Source organism: Halichoeres trimaculatus, unplaced genomic scaffold (genome assembly GCF_033239565.1).
Source record: "Halichoeres trimaculatus isolate MK-OKI-2021-1 unplaced genomic scaffold, fHalTri1.1 fHalTri1_scaffold_4, whole genome shotgun sequence".
Lineage (NCBI taxonomy): Eukaryota > Metazoa > Chordata > Actinopteri > Labriformes > Labridae > Halichoeres > Halichoeres trimaculatus.
The window spans coordinates 34490678-34508178 of NW_027437182.1; positions in this window are offsets into that span (position 1 = coordinate 34490678).

The window sequence follows — 17501 nt, forward strand, 5'->3', positions numbered from 1 at the left end:
ATCTGTTTGAAATGCTTTTTCATTGGCCTCATCTTCCAGTGATCAAGAAACTTCTGGATTGTGGGTTTCTTGAGCTTCATAGATGGCTCTGGATGAGTGCCTCTAACTTCTTCCTCTTTTCTTGTGCAGTTCATTTCAAGCTTTGTCTTGCTCTGAATCTGTGTCTCTCTCATAGAACTGCTCTTGTTGAACTGATCAAGTGTTGGCTTTTCTCAAGCTTATAGAGTCTTTGAAAGTTCTTTGACATTGTGATGTCATAATACAGCAAGTCATTCTGGAATGGGTCTGTATTTTTTCAAAATGGCAGAACATATCAATGATAAGCACTGACCAATCACAACACAGGAGGGCGGGACTTATTGAAACTCATGCTGCATTTTCACTAGCCACAATTTTGTTGTTGGATAATTATGTTTAATTTGATCAAAGTGGATATAGGTAGCTGGTTAGCAAAGTGTTGTTGCTTTAGTGACTCTCTAGTTGACCTCAGCTCTAAAATAACTATAGTCAATTTTTTCTCACTGAATCCAGTAAATGGACTGAAACATTTTGTGGTGACTGTGGTTTTACTCATAGTTGTCTGTTTTTCTCTGTTCTTGAAGTTTTAACACATTTTAAGTCCTTCATTTTTATCATTAACAAGAGTGACAAAAAGTTAGAGCTGTGGTAAATGTCCTAATTCACTATTCTTTTGCTTTGTGTTCTTTACCAACTCTCCATCACTAGATCCTTGACCCGCCTGAAGTGATCCTCAGTGATACGTTCTCTGGTTTGTAAGTATTCTCACTATCCATACCTTTGACCTTTGAGAAACAACAACTCGACCACTGACCCACAGCCACCCACAAGGTTTAAATTATTGGCAGCAGTCAGATGATTGGTCGATTGATGTTGAGGCTACATCTTGTTGGTTTTACACTTGAAAGAGTTAACATCATAGGGATAGAGATGGGAAGATGGATTGAGGAGCATGGATAATTGGGTTGAAATTATTATTTTAAACTCCTGCTTAGGTTTATTGGGGAACATTTAAAATGAATTTGTCGAAAAGCAGATTAAACAAAAGAAGTATAAATAGAATAGAATAGAATAGAATAGAATAGAATAGAATAGAATAGAAAATACTTTATTTATCCCCGAGGGGAAATTCAGGAGTCACAGCAACATTTAAGAAAACAAAAGTAAGAAAGAGTATAGAAAGTGCAAAAATGTCCACAAGAAATTAGATGACGACATCCTGTCCACCACTCGTCCACCACTCTCCAGCCCAGCCAGTCTCCACTTCCACAGGGTCCAGGACTGAGCCTCCCCAGCAGTCTGTTCAGTCTCTGTCTCCTGGATCCTGTCTGCTCACAGCAGGCGAAGCTCCTCTGATGTGTCGCGGCGTCCGATGTCTGCTCCGTCAGCCACGTCCGTGAACAGCATGATGCCGCTGGGTTAGCACAGCTAGCTCATCCATCCCCCCGAGCGAGATCCCACGTTCCCAACAACGATGGATGGAAGGACAGGTCCACATCGTCACCTCCCAGCTCACATCCGAGAACCAGCACGTCGTCCTCACCTCCTTCTCCTCAGCTCGAGGGAAATCATCAAGCCCTACACTAGTTAGCATTGACATGCTACAGGCTGCTAACAGCTAATTTCGCATGTAAACAATGCAGCCATGGTTACATGTAGGATCTCCAGACAAACACAGGAGAAAAGTAGTAAAAAATACCGCCGAAGCCACAAAAAGTTTGGTGTCCATGACCGACATTGAACCATACAAAGTGATGATCCACTCCAAATACAAAGATGACAAAAAAGAGACGAAAAAATTACAAGAAACGGACAAAGACGAGAGAGCTGCTGCAACAGGCAGCTACTTGGGTAGCGCCTAGCAACCGTTTAATAAACCGTTAAATAGCACAGAATTTAGACCCTGAAATTTTATTCTTTTAGCATTGTGGAGGAGACCCAAACAGATGTAAAAGGAGAGGAAACAGTGTTTGTTTTTGGGAAGGGAGTGCACATTAAGATGAGTAAAAAGCAAAATCAAAATCCCTGGGAGCTTATCAAACAGTCTGTAGAGGCTTTAGAGTCTTTAGACAGTAGAAATATAATTGTGCTACCAGTGAGAAAAAAATAAATCCCCAAGGTTAGCTCACAGTGCATAATCAGCTTTTAACACAAGGTTCAGAGTTTTGCATTTAAAGCTCAAGATGATTTTGAACCATTTGCCCAGGAGACAATAACATTTTTATTTTGTTTTTACACATGAACTTTATTTGAATAGCCAAAGGTTAGAAGTTTACACCGCGCAGTCTCAAAACCCTTATCTTTCCCCAGTAAAGATTCTAAAAATATATTTTATTCTATCCCAGGCCCTTCTGTCTATTGACCGGTTAATAAAGCATTTCACAACATTCTCCGAAATTCTCTCATCTCAGCATGAAAACAGCTTTCTCCTTGATATTTTTAATGAGTCTTTATTCTGCCTAATTAAAATTCTGCTCAGTAGTTGGCCTCTAATTGAATAAAATATGTTCATGTTCTTTTGATTTATTTGTAGATCATTTTCACCCTCATGGCACAATGCATTCACTTTGCCAGGTGGGTGTTGAAAACACACGTCCTTACCTTTGATAGCTCCTGTACGCTACAGGCCGTGTATGAGAATCATTACCTATAATACTACCAGTCAGTATGAGCTGCCATGTCAGCAGGCATTACAAAACAAAGCCCTGACAAACATACAGAGACATAGAAAGACAGTTTTTTTCCTGGCTACTTCACTTAACACAAGGATGGATAAAAACACATCCGCTGACCAACTCAGGCTGATGCCCCCTTTTTGGACCAACATCTCCATTAACCACAGCTGGATTAGCTCTGACCCAATAAACTGCTTTCTCTCCTGACAAAAGAGGTAATGAAGTATGGTTTAACACCCCAAATTGTTTAAGGTTTGGAGGATGCTGAGTTTTATCCCAAATTCCTTCAGGAATATTCAGTACCAAAACAGAGCCTTCCTTCCTTTGGTCTCATTTGATGTTTCTGATCAGTTTCCCAGCTCCAGAACAAAACAGCTGGCTAACATTACTATGGCAGAGTGACAAATATGAGTATTATTGACAAAAAAGGCAGAACAGAGACATGCTAAAATGTGGTCATAAGAAATAGTAAAAGTCTGTAAATAAGAGAAAACTTTTCTCTCTCATTGTAACTAAATGAAGTACCTTAAAAAGGTTTTCTCTTCAGTGTCACCCTTCACAAAAAAGACTATGCAAACCCAATAACTGGGAGCAGTGGCCGCTGCTGGTCAGTCAAGGAGGGGAAGCTAATTTTTTATGGCCTACATCATAAATTTGTTTATTTATTTAAACAAAAATTCTACCCTCTGTTCCTTTTCAAGAAAATGATCTCTGACCCTGTCGTACCAACCAGGTGTTTTTTCCAGGAATTTTCCCAGTGTTCTCTCAATGCTTGTTGTTTGTTAAAAGAGGGGAACTTGCTGGGGATCGATAAAGCCTCCAGATCAGTCCAGAACAACTCAGAAGATGCTCTGGTGGAGGGTTATACTTCAAGATCACTGACTGGCTCATTTCACTGTCAATCAAAAAGGGATTTGGCCTCAGACAGATCATCCAATCATCATGCAGAAGCCCAGTGTCCAGGCCAGCCCACTGCCTCATAGACCTCCAGAGATGCTGAGCATCCGATGGGCGGGACAAAGCCCAGCGTTTATCCAATGATCGTCCAGTTTCCACAGTGGAACAACCCACTCTACACTTCTGAAGTCAGGAGATGCTCAGCGTCCGACAGTGTTGAAGCGCTGAGACACTGCGGGGATGAATGAGAAGGAGGTGGAGCCAGTTACCTGTGATAGGTAGCTGATTCTGAACATAAGATGAAGGAATTCTCACGCATATTTTGTCAATGAAATGTACACACAGCAGAACATATCACCACTTTTTTGGGGACATTTTAGGGGAAGCTGAGCTTCCCTTGCAGTCTTAGAGCAATCGCCACTGACTAGGAGGTAGAGTGATGAGAGTAATCTATTACTTTGTTCTGTTTGTGTTTGTGTTGAAAAAGTCAGCTCTTGTTTCCAGCCTCCTGCTACAACTTGTTGAGAGGAAGGAAGTGGGGCAGTGAATCTCTGCTGTGACACAATATGACACCATGATGTAAATAACAACAACAACAAAATAGTTTTAGTAGCATTGTGCCCATAAGTCTTATGAAACGTACAAAAATACACATTCCATTTTAAGTAATGTTCAAGTGGCACTCAAAACTTTAATGCTTCTTACATCTCTTACCTCTTTTGAAAACAGCCTCTCTTACCTCTCAGTGATGGTATAGTTGGTCCTAATCATGTTATAATAATGTAAGAACCACTTTGGTTTTCCATTTGCAAAGAGAAAAGTTGTTGTTGCATCACCGCCAAAATGTTGCTTGCTTGGATGCTGGGGATGAGGGGCGGCAGAAAAATGGAGCTTGGAGCACTTAAAAAAAATCTGTGGTTGTGACACACTACACAGACAGGATGTGCTCACAGAGGTGTGTGTGTGTGTGTGTGTGTGTGTGTGTGTGTGTGTGTGTGTGTGTGTGTGTGTGTGTGTGTGTGTGTGTGTGTGAATGTATGGTGGAACTCTGCCATGCACGGTATAGAGAGCAGAGGAGAGTTGTGAACACCTGTGGCGGCAGAAATAACACCTGGTCATGTAAGTAAAGGAAATAACATAAGGCTGTGTAATCTGTTAAACAAAAAAGAACAAGGCAGAGGCCTGTAGGGGCGTCGGTGGCGCAGTTGGAGAATGCGCTTGGTCGATTATCGGAAGGTTGCAGGTTCAAGCCCAGCTCTGGGCGACACATGCCGATGCGTCCTTGGGCAAGACACTTAACCCCTAGTTGCTCCCACTGCTGCGTCAGTGGTGTGTGAATGGGTATGAAAGGGCGTGACTGTGTTAGATATACTGATGGATAGCTATCATAGTAAAGATTGGATCCATCAGTGTGTGAATGTGAGAGCAAATGGGTGTGGATGGGTAAGTGTGACCTGTGGTGTACAGCAGAGTGGTCCATGACTAGAAAAGCGCTATATAAACTCAAGTCCATTACCATGATCTATGAAAGGGTTAGCACACTGCTCCTTAAGTTTCACAACTCGCTCAGCAGGTTTAAAAAAAACAAACAAACAAAAGAAAAACATTTGTTTCTCTGCTGATCGTTGCCACGGTCACCCCACTCCCAGCCACTAAAGTAGCTGGTGCTTTGCTCTGGTCAAGCAAACGGTTGGTGGGTGCCAGGTTTTGGGACCTGGAGCCAATATTTTGTGGGTGGACACACACAAAATTGGTACTAAGTCAGGCACTAGCCTGGAACTGGCACCAGCACCAGCTCTGTTGAAAACATCTTATTTACCAACTGAGTTATTATGTAAAGAGCCATGGTAATACCAGATTTTACCCTTGAATTCAAGTATTCCTGATTCCTGAACCAGACGTTCAAGATGTGACACACCAGGATAGGGACCCAAAATGCAGGACTCAGGAGATAGGCAAAGAGTTCAAAAGTAGTTTAATCAGTTCAAGGTTGGTACACAGGTCAAGCAAAGATCCAAAAAAAAAAAAAAAAACATTGAAAAACCCAAGAAACATAAGGGGGTAAATAAGACACTTAACCCTTGAGATGTGATATCGAAGCATGTAGTTCCAGAAACTATTCTTTTGGGAGCAAATTTGTTCTTGTGGCCTATTGTAGTCTGCATTTCCCCCAAGACCCATAGTTCCTTGGAGACTTTGCAAATCAGGTTAATGAAAAAAATCAACATACTGCCAGACCACTAGAGGGCAGTAAGACAGCAATGAAGGCCAATCAGCAAAGATGATAGCCTCGAGGCAAAAAAACAAAGTTGGCATTTTGATGTACAGCACTGCAGTTAGGCTGTTAGCATGAAGGAGATTCAGCTTGTGATTGGTTTGACACTCCTTTAGTGCCCTGTGGATGGATTTGATCCACACTGTGTATTAATTCAGTTGTAAACAAGTGATTAGTAATAGATCAGCTGTAAATAGATATGTTCAGATCATCACTGTACCAAATGCAGCATCTTCAGTTTTTCACCTGATGCCTCAAGGAAATGGATTCAAGGCACTGCTGCTTTTGCTTCATTTTTCAAAACCTTAAAAATAACATATATCCAGTCATTAGTGAACTCTGCTGAGTCACATGCACTCTTAAAAGACATGTGTTTAAATCCAACACACTATTTGTGTTACCACTTTGTCAACACTTGTTGTGTTAAAATATCAATATTTGTGTTAAAAATCCTAAAAAAAATGTACACACTTGACTAACACAGAATGTGTTAACTAACTGTCCAATCATATTGCCCGGCTGTCGTTTGAATTCCCTCCTTTTTTACTTTGATGCTGGAAGCTGCACCTCTGTGGAACGACAGGACACTGTGGGTAAGTAAGCTTTATAAAGTATTTTTTTTTAGTATTATAATTTACCTGAATGAATTTTTCACAATTTGGGGTGTATCATTGCAATCATGAAGCAACTGAGTTAAGTCTCTGTATCTTTCATCATTTGGTAGCCTATATTATTTTAATATGACTTTCTGGAGAAGTCAGTCAAAATATCATAACGGTTATTTGGAGATATGAGGAATTGTTGCTCAAAAATTATTCCCGGGGTTTACATAACATCGAAAAGTGCTTAAGCACTTGCAGTATTAAACCTATACTTTCCGCTTCTTGTGTCAAGTTAAATAGGTTTGGGTAAATGTTTTGAAATCAGGTCTGATCGGCAGAAATAAAAACAAAAAACTCTGAGCTAGCTATAGCATACTAACCGCCGCCAGCTCAAGCGCTCTGCCCCTCCCATACCTGTTCACTCTGAGGGGAGGTGACGGTGGGGTCACACATCCTGCTGCAGATGAACACAGACAGGACAGGACAGGGACAACATAAACATGAGGGCGACTGAAAGGTTTCCAAACAAACGGAGAACTCCCTATGAGGTATTTATGTCTTAAATATAGCGAGGTAAAATCTGATATAACCCTTTGCCTACGATGGCCTGGCCGCTAACTGTCATGATGACCCGGAATTCTGCCGGGGGCTGGTCATCACAGTTGAGGCGCTACTTTTACTGCCTCTCGATGGGCCGAGATCAGAACTGGCAGCCTCACTGGTTATTGCCCTCGTAACCATCGGATTCGAAGATCCCCGCCATTTTCTCGAGGAAACAGCTGAGCGCATGGACACTGACGTTGAACTGGTTCCACTGGTGATGCGCTGAGGGTTGCTGGAAATAGCAAACCCTAATCATGAATACTACCAGCTGCTACGAGGGGCCATGCGGCAGGCAAGGGACAATTATAATGCCGGGGCCATGGCCAGTCACCAAGGTGGGGGCGGTATTGACTGGAGAGAACTACAGCCTGAAGCGATACTTGCTACTCTCTGCGCATTTGTTTGCGCGGTAGCCCCCGTTCAGCGGTCCTGAATGCTGTCATCCGGATTCGCTTCATATTGGAAGGGGCGTCAGCCTACCTCGACCGCAGGTACATTCTCAGTGGCTCTCAGAGCTCTATGGCACTACGCTGGATAACCGTTGGCCTTTGCCTCAGCGTCAAGATGCGAATCTCAGAACTGTGGATGAGAGTGATCGAATATCTTTCGACCCACCTGCAGGATGCCGGGATCGCCGTATTTGTCCTGATACGGGACCTTCTCATTGTTAACAGTCTGCCAGAACTAATGTTCAATATATTCGTTGCCGACCTGCATTGCTACAAAGAGGCATGCTATGCCCATGCAGCGCTCGGTGAATACGGGCCATACATCTGTTTCCTTGAACTTTCAGGGGCTACTTTGTTCCAGGCAGATAAGTTTCCGCATTTGGTCAAGTTCATGCGTGGCTTCGCTTCGGAGTTTAACCCGCGAGCTGCCGATCTCATGACAGCAGGAGGGGGAAACAGGGATGCTCAGATTTGCGGTGTCTACGACATAGGTGTGCGTGCAGGTCGCAGTGCAGCCTCCGAGGTTAGTTCGGTAATGGCGAGACAAATCATGGTGACTTTGGAGGAGGCCTAACAGGCAGCCCGTGATTCCTGGAGCGCCCTGGCCGTTGAAGCCTGCGCAAGAAATCGCGGAGGTCTGAACGACTATCTTCTCGGCCAGCCTCCCGCCACTTCTAAGTTTGTGTGTTATTTCAATTATTGTTCAGTTTCATTGTTACCTATTCAGTGGTAAGATTAATTTGTACGACATCGCAAAAGGATTTAATAAATATGAATTACAAGACGTGATTTGGTTGATTGAAAATTTATTAGTATTTAAACTATATATATATATATATATATATATATATATATATATATATATATATATATATATATATATATATATATATATATGGGAACACATTTTTGTGCTATTTCTAACACATTAATGTGTTTAAAGTAGTTACACACCATATGTATTAAATTACCTAACACATTGGCTGTGTTAGAGTTAACACAAATTGTGTTGTTCCTAACTAGACACAGAGGTGTGTTAAAAATTAACACGTGATGTGTTACTTTCAACACATCTGTTCTGAGAGTGTGTGATTTCCTTCTTTGCTCTTTTCGTAGCCAACGCACCCAGCAGCCCAAAAAGTGACATGGTTGGTGTCACAGTTGGTCTGATAGCTGGAGTGATAAAAAAAGACTGAACTTAGAGATCCAATTTGTGATAAAAGGGACCTACAGAAAAAAAGTTCATGTCAAGGTCTTTGGGGCAGTGCAAAGAATAAGTGGCGGAAAAGAGAGGGAAAAGTAGAGGGCTAAATATCATCTTGGCCTAATAATGAAAAAGAATGGGGGGTGTGGTGGACAAAGAGGAGAATAAGTTAGGAGAGCAGGGTTTATGCTGTGGGATTTACGATCCCTGGTTGAGGGGTGGACACTTTGCCGTCTCTCTGACTATAATTTCATTACAATTCTCAGCGGAGAGTTTGAAAACCCCAAAGCAGATATGCTATTTCCAAGGACTCCAGTGATGCATTCAAGTGTTTCAGAGGGGAGTCCTGGAAATTATCCCAGCGTTGGTTTTCTCATATCAGTTCAGGTGTCCTGAAATAAAACAATAATGGAGCACATACAGTAATCCCACAGTAGTGATTTAGTGTTACCAACTTCTGCTCAGGATTTTAGAGTTGAATTACTTTCAGCAGCTCTGCAGAGTCTAAGGTGTGTGGAACTGAAGACTTTTATTAAGTTAGGTTGGGTTAATATGTGTGTGGGTGGTGTTCAAGTACAGAGGTCACTGATCTCTTACCTTTATGTACTTTCTTTTCTATTTTCATCCTTCTGTTATTTCCCTAGCTACCTGTACATATGGTTCAATTCCACCCAGACTGTCTCTCCAGAACAAACCTCCCAGCAACTTGTCTTTCCACTCTGGTGTTTTTAGTTGATTTGATCAGACTGACCTCAGATTTCATGACTTTGTCCAAAATAATAATAATAATAATAATAATAATAATAATAATAATAATACATTTTATTTAAAAGCGCCTTTCTTGGAACCCAATGACACATTACAAAATACATAATAAAAACACACTGCATTAAAATCACAATTGAATAAATAAGAACAAAATAAAAGTGACACAGTGAAATGAGGGTGGAAAATTAGAAGGAATATGCAGTTTTGAACAGATGGGTTTTGAGTTTTGATTTGAAGTGGGGAAGGGAGTCAATGTTTCTGAGGGTCTCGGGGAGAGAGTTCCAGAGTTTGGGAGCAGAGCGGCTGAAAGCCCTGCTCCCCATGGTGCTGAGCCGGGCAGAGGGCACAGAGAGAGATGGACAGAGGAGGACGAACTGAGGGAATCGAGAGGGGGTGGCAATGTGGAGGAGATCGGACATGTAGGAGGGAGCGAGGTTGTGAATGGCCTTGAAGGTATACAGCAGGATTTTGAAGTGAATTTTATACTTGATGGGTAGCCAGTGAAGCTACTGGAGGATGGGGGTTATATAATGAGAGGAGGTGATTTTGGTGAGAGTTTTGAACCATGTGAAGTTTATGGAGGGATTTGTGGGGGACACCAAAGAGGAGTGAGTTGCATTAGTCAATCCAGGAGGTGACGAGGCTGTGGACCAGAATGGCCGTGGTGTGAGGGGCGGAGACAGTTTATATTGCGTAGATGGAAGTAAGCAGACCAAGTGATGTTATTGATATGAGAGTGAAAAAACAGAGAGCTATCGAGGATGACACCCGGACTCCTAACCTGAGGGGAGGGGGTCACTGTCAACTTTGGATAACTTGGATTTTGTACCGACCAGGAGGAGTTCTGTTTTATCGGAGTTAAGTTTGAGGAAGTTGGAGGTGAACCAGAATTTGATTTCTGAAAGGCAGTGGGTGAGGGCAGAAGGTGGAAGAGAGGCGTCGGGCTTACTGGATAGGTAGAGCTGGGTGTCTTCCACGAAGCAGTGAAAGTGGATCCCACATTTGCGGAAAATATTGCCAAGTGGAAGTAGGTATATAATGAGGAGGAGGGGCCCCAGGACGGACCCCTGGGGTACACCTGAAGTGACGGGGGAGAGCTGCGAGGTAAAGGATTTGAGTTGGATGAACTGAGTGTGACCTGTGGGGTAGGAGTGAAACCAGTGAAGAGGGGTGTGGGTGATGCCTATGGCGGAAAGTCCATGGAGGAGGATGGGGTGAGAAATATTGTCGAAGGCTGCACTCAGATTGAGGGGGATGAGGATGGAGATTAAACCAGAGTCAGCTGCCATGAGGAGATCATTGGTGATCTTGATGAGGGCCGTTTCTGTGCTATGGGGGGGACAGAAACCAGACCAGAACTGTCTGTAAAGGCTGTTATGGGTGAGATGGGAGTGGAGTTGAGAGTCAACAGTTTTTTCTAGGACTTTGGAGATGAAGGGGAGGAGAGAAATGGGGTGGAGGTTATTGAAATTGTTGGGGTGTGAACCAGGTTTTTTCAGGATGGGGCGGGCAGCTGTGGTCAGGGGGGAGGAGTTCAGAAGAGGTAAGTGGTGAGGAGGTGGAGCCCAAGTGCAGGTGAAGAGTGTTCACAGGTTTGAGGTCCAGCAGTTACAGGTGCATTTCTCCCACCTGTCTACGCATGCGCCACCCGGCAGACACACAGCAAAACTACACAGCAGAGCTGCCGCTTTTATCTAGTTTTTAAAGGTTTTAAATGCTTTTAATGCATTGAGCCTTGACTATAGGGTCTCTTTTAAGTTGTGTTTTTAACTGGATACAAGGTTTTAGTCATCGGACTATCGGATTTCACCGAGCATGGCTAACGCCTCGGCTAATGCTACGGCTAACGCTAACTTACCTGCAGAGGTAGGGCACCAACTCAAAAGGGCCCACAAAAAGATCGCTGATCTTCTGGAGGATATTGGACGGCTGTCGGACGAACTGCAGAGGAAGGACTCATTGCTGACCACCCTCAAATCCCGGCTCCCGGCGTTGACCAGCTGGCTGGAGACCACACAGACTGGTGAACTACAACACCATAGCACTATCGCGGCTCTGAGGGACACCGTCATCTGGGAGCCTTCCTCCTCCAGCGGTCAGCGGCCCTCCTGCTCTACTCCGAACGGTGGGGCCCTCTGGTCCGAAGTGGTCGTCCGCAGTCGGAAACGGGCTCCTGGCGGCGCTCCTGGGAGGGCTCCGTGCGGAGTCTCCCCCTCCGTCGGCATCAATCTCACCAACAAATTCTCAGCTCTTTCCATGAGCTCGGAGCCGGCGGTCCTGGGCCCTGCTGATCCCGACGTCTACCAGCTGACGGACGCGGTGCCCCGGCTGACAGACACCACAGCCTTCCCCCCACTCAGGCCCGCCAGTGACCACCGTGATAGACGTCCGGCACCGGGCCGTGCGGTGACGGGCCGCTCACCTCCATCCTCCCGCCCCTCGTCTCAGCGAAAGCGGCTCCTCAGGGACGCGGTGCGCTGGCACACAAGGAGTCCTCACCTCCGGGCGCCTGACGGAGATGGCGGGGTCGCCGAGCCGGCCGCTCACCCCGGACAGCTGGCCACGACACTCCTCATCGGGGATTCCCTCATCAGGAACGTCCGTCTGAGGGGGGCGTCCACCCTCTGTTTTCCTGGCGCCACAGTCTCAGACATAACAGAGAAAATCCCCGACGTCCTCACCTCTCATCCGCAGGTAAACAAGATCATCATTCATGTGGGCACCAACGACACCTCCAGACAACAGTCCGAGCTTTTAAAACGTGACTTTACGCAGCTTTTTAACAAACTCCAGCAGCACCAGCTGAGTGTTGTTATCTCTGGCCCCACCCCCACCTGTGGAAGGGGCATTGGCCGCTTCAGCAGATTGCTCAGCCTGAACACCTGGCTCTCCTCAGCCTGCAGCACCCACAGAGTGGGCTTTGTAGATAACTTTGATGTGTTTTGGGAGAGGAGATATCTTTTTAACACAGATGGCCTACACCTGAATAGAGCTGGGGTCCGTGTGCTGTCTGCCAACCTGGCCTATGGTTTTCTACACTCACTCCCCTCACTGTCAACACATCACCCCAATCATACACAAACTGAACGGTCCACCCCTAAATGATGTCCCCCTGGTCCCACTTCCTATGTTTTTAGTTCCACCTCTGACACTCACAATACTGGACTTGGGCCCCCTGTTTTCACCAACCACTCATCAATCCCTGTTATTATCACTCATCGTCACATAACCAGACTTCATCATGCTCATTCTGTGAACTTCAATAACCTCAGGCCTCTCCCAAAACATCAACAACCCAGCAATACAGACTGTAACTCACCTGTCACCATCAACATGGCACTTTTAAATGTCCGTTCCCTTTTAAACAAATCTTTTATTATCCGCGATTTGATTTTAGATAACAAGTTAGACTGTTTGTTCTTAACTGAAACGTGGCTGGGTACAGACGCACCAGTTATTCTCACTGAGGCCTCCCCACCAAATTTTAACTTTACATTTTCCCTAAGAAGTGGCAGAAAAGGTGGTGGTACTGCATCAATAGTCAATAGTTCTCTAAAGACAAAAGAAATAAAATTTGATCAGTACACCACCTTTGAACATCATGCAATTCTTTTTAACAGTCCTTCAATCCTGTGCATCACTGTTTACAGACCACCAAGACATGATGCTGCTTTTATCAGTGAATTTTCTGAGTTTTTATCCATAATCCATGCCACTTACAATTTTATTATTATTTCTGGTGATTTTAACATACACATAGACAAACCTTCAGACTCCATGGCAAAAGAGTTTTTAAATTTACTAAACTACTTAGATTTTAATCAACATGTCACGCAGCCGAGTCACGAGAGAGGACACATATTGGATTTAGTCCTTAGTTATGGACTGTCAGCCAGTGTGTCCTCTGTCGTTGACTTGGCTGTGTCAGACCATTACTGTGTGTTTTTTAATATCACCAGTTTTATTCAACGGGAGACCTCGGTGAGAACTGTCAGGAAGCGCTATTTTACCCCGGAAGTGGCTGCAAATTTTATTGAAATATTAAGTAAACACCCTCCAGCTCCTACACCTACATCCTGTGATTTTATTGTTGAACATTTTATAAATAAACTGAAAACAACAATTGACCTTGTAGCTCCACTAAAGACAAAAAAGGTACTGCCAAAGCGCACACCTCCATGGAGAAACGAGGAAATTAAAAAATTAAAGAGAAATTGCAGGGTAGCTGAGCGGAGATGGAGAAAAAATAAGATATTCATTAATCATCAAATATACTGTGAGCAACTTAGAATATATAATATTGCTCTCAGGCATGCTAGAACAAGCTATTTTACTAAAATTATCACGGATCATAAAAACAACCCAAAAATTCTTTTTAGCACCATTGATCTTTTAATCAACCCTGTTTTTAACAGAAACCAAATCACCCCTTCAGACTCTCTTTGTGAAGGCTTTGCAGACCACTTCAGCGGTAAAATAGATTTTATAAGAGCTTCTATTTTTAACCAAAATACTGTTTTTAACACCTTAGAAAGCTTGTTTTTCCCTGAGGAAACACTGGACAGTTTTGCACTGGTTGATGCTGAATTGCTTGGTAGAGTTTTCTCCCAAGTAAAACCAACAACCTGCCTTTTAGATCCTATTCCAACATCACTTTTTAAATCACTTTATGGTTTCCTTGAAGTTGAGCTTTTAAACATGGTAAATTGTTCTCTTCAGACGGGCTGTTTCCCTGCTGACCTTAAAACGGCAGTGGTGAGACCCCTTCTTAAGAAGAACAATTTGGATCCTGATGTTTTTAATAATTACAGGCCAGTGTCCAACTTACCATTTTTAAGCAAAATTCTAGAAAAAATTGTTTTTATTCAGCTGAATGATTTTTTAAATAAACATTCCATTCTTGAGAAATTTCAATCTGGATTTAGGACGAACCATTGTACAGAGACTGCCCTACTAAAAATTGTTAATGATTTTAGGTGCAACCTGGACTTGCACAAACTCACAGTCCTTGTGCTACTGGATCTTAGCGCTGCTTTCGATACAGTGGACCACACAATTCTTTTAAATAGACTAAGACACCATGTAGGCCTCTCTGGTACTGCCTTTCAGTGGTTCAGTTCCTATCTCACAGATAGAAAATTTCTGGTAAGTCTGGACACATGCTCCTCAAGGACCCATGAAGTGAAATGTGATGTTCCCCAAGGCTCAATTTTAGGCCCCATACTTTTTAATATATACATGCTCCCACTAGGAGATGTCATCAGGAGGCATGGTATTATGTTCCATAGTTACGCTGATGATACACAGCTGTATATATCCATGTCTCCTGATGACACAGGGCCCATTGATGCCCTTTTTAATTGTATTCTAGACATTAAATCCTGGATGGCAGAAAACTTCCTACAGCTCAACCAGGGCAAAACTGAAGTTTTAATTATTGATCCTAAGGCTCAGGGAGAGAAACTTTTTTCAAAACTCCAAACCCTGTCTTTAACTCCATGCAATCAGGTTAAGAATCTGGGCGTCATTTTTGACTCTGAGCTCAATTTTATTCCTCATATTAAAAATGTAACTAAAACAGGGTTTTATCACTTAAAGAACATAGCCAGAGTCCGCCCGTTTCTCTCCCGGGCTAACACAGAGACGCTAATGCATGCTTTTATCTCCAGTCGTATTGACTATTGTAACGCCCTGCTTTCTGGTCTTCCAAAAAGAAACATCTCAAGTTTACAATTATTACAGAATTCAGCAGCACGTGTGCTGACGAAGACCAGAAGGCGGGCTCACATTACCCCGGTTTTAAAATCACTGCATTGGCTCCCTGTGTGTTTTAGGATTGATTTCAAGGTTCTTTTAATGGTTTTTAAATGTCTTAGGGGTCTTGGACCTTCTTATCTTTCAGAACTACTTTTACCATATGAACCCTCGCGGACCCTGAGATCCTCTGGCACTGGCCTCTTAATAATCCCTAAAGCTCGAACACGGACTTACGGTGAGGCATCTTTCCAACATTATGGCCCCCGTCTGTGGAACAGCCTGCCAGAGGACCTCAGGGCTGCAGAGAATGTTCATATTTTTAAAAGTAGACTCAAGACCCACCTTTTTAATTTAGCATTTAATTAATCCCATATTTTTATCTGTTATTATTTATTTTTTTATTTTATTTATTTATATAATCTCGCCTTTTTACTTGTTACTCTTATTCTATTACTATTTATTTCATTTACTAGTGTTTTATTTATTTATTTATTTTATTCATTTTATGATTGTTAGCATATGTAGTTTTATGTTTCTACTCCATATCTCCAGTGTTTCCTCAGCAGGGGGCTGCCTGCACTGGGGGCCGCTGTTGGCTCTGGCTGGGATGTCTCTGTCTGTGGCGGGCGTCGTCTTGGCCAGGTGGTGGTCTGCAGCAGCGTTTTGCTGCAGTGGGCCCCTTGCTGGTCCTGTAGCGAGGCATGCCCGGGTGGAGGCGTCCTGGCTTTAGACTGTGGACGCCGCCCAGTGCAGTCGGCCTCCTGGCGTTTCCTGACCTGGCTCCTCTGTACTCAGCCACACGATTTTATATCTACACATTAAAATCATGTATTGTGTGTGCATATGTATGTGTGTGTGTGTGTGTGTGTGTGTGTGTGTGTGCATGTGTGTGAGTGTGTGTGTGTGTGTGTATATGTGTGTGTGTGGGTGGGTGGGTGGGTGGGTGGTGCTTTGGGGTGGAGTTTGAATGGGGGGGCGGGGACTGTTTTTAACATGTATAGCACTTTGTGCTGCATTTCTTTTAATGTATGAAAAGTGCTTTATAAATAAACTTGATTTGATTTGATTTGATTTGTTGATCTTGTCATCAAAAAAACGGAGGAGGGAGTCACAGGTATCTGAGGAATACATGTGGGGGGGGGTAGGGAGTCCGGGGGTTGGATGATCCTGTTATAAATGGAGAAGAGAGTTTTGGAGCTGTTGGCAAAGGAGGAGATGAGACCAGCTTAGTAGTGTGATTTAGCATGAGAAATGGAGTCCTTGTAGAGAGATAACTGAGCCAAGTACATGTCCTGTTGGATGGTGAGACCGGTTTTCCTAAAGAGTCTTTCAAGCTGTCGGTTTTGGGATTTTAAGGAACAGAGATGGGGGGGGGGGGGGGGGGGGGGGGGGGGGGGGGGGTGAACTAGGGAGCAGACCAAGTGAAGAAGACAGGGCAGGATTTGATGGGAGTAAGTGTGTCGAGAATGTTGGAGAGTACGTTGTACTGAGCTACGAGGTCATCGGGGGTGGAAGTAAGGTCAGGAGTCAGGGTGGTGATGCAGGTGGAGAGGGAGTCCAAATTAATGTCCTTAATGTTGCCGAATGAGATGATATTGGGAGTTTTGGAGATGGAGAGCTGGAGGGTGACAGTAAATGAGAGGAGGAAGTGGTCCGTGATGTGTAGTTTATCGGCAGTACAGTTGGAGGGGGTGAGACCTGAGCAGCATGTTAAATCTATTGTATGTCTTTGTGTGTGTGTGTGTGTGTGTGTGTGTGTGTGTGGAGAAGTCTGTGAACTGCTGGAAATCAAAACTGTCAAGAAGTGATGAGAAGTACATGGTGATGGTAAGAGCAGTGTTGTCCATGTGAATATTGAAATTCCCTAACAGAATTACATTGGGTGAGAGAGCTGACAGGTGGGTAAGGAGGGAAAAAAAAGTTGCGAGACCTCCTCCGCGTCCCAAGCTACGAGGCTTGGAAATGTAAACAAACCCCGCCGGAGTAGATGCATTTAGCTGGGAGAAATCACCAGGGACTTGCCAAGTCTCATTTAAACAAGAAAAGTCAAGCTTACGGTCTTATAGGATATCCTGGATGAGATGTCCTTTTCCTGTGAGGGATCTGATGTTCAGTAGACCGAAGCTGACGCCAGTGTTGTTGTTGTGAGGAGCGCTAGCCGACCTAGCCAGGTTTAAACAACTCAAGCTTAGTACCCTAAGTACCTTAGTACCCTAAGGACCCTCGAGGGTCCTTAGTCTTATGAATCAATAT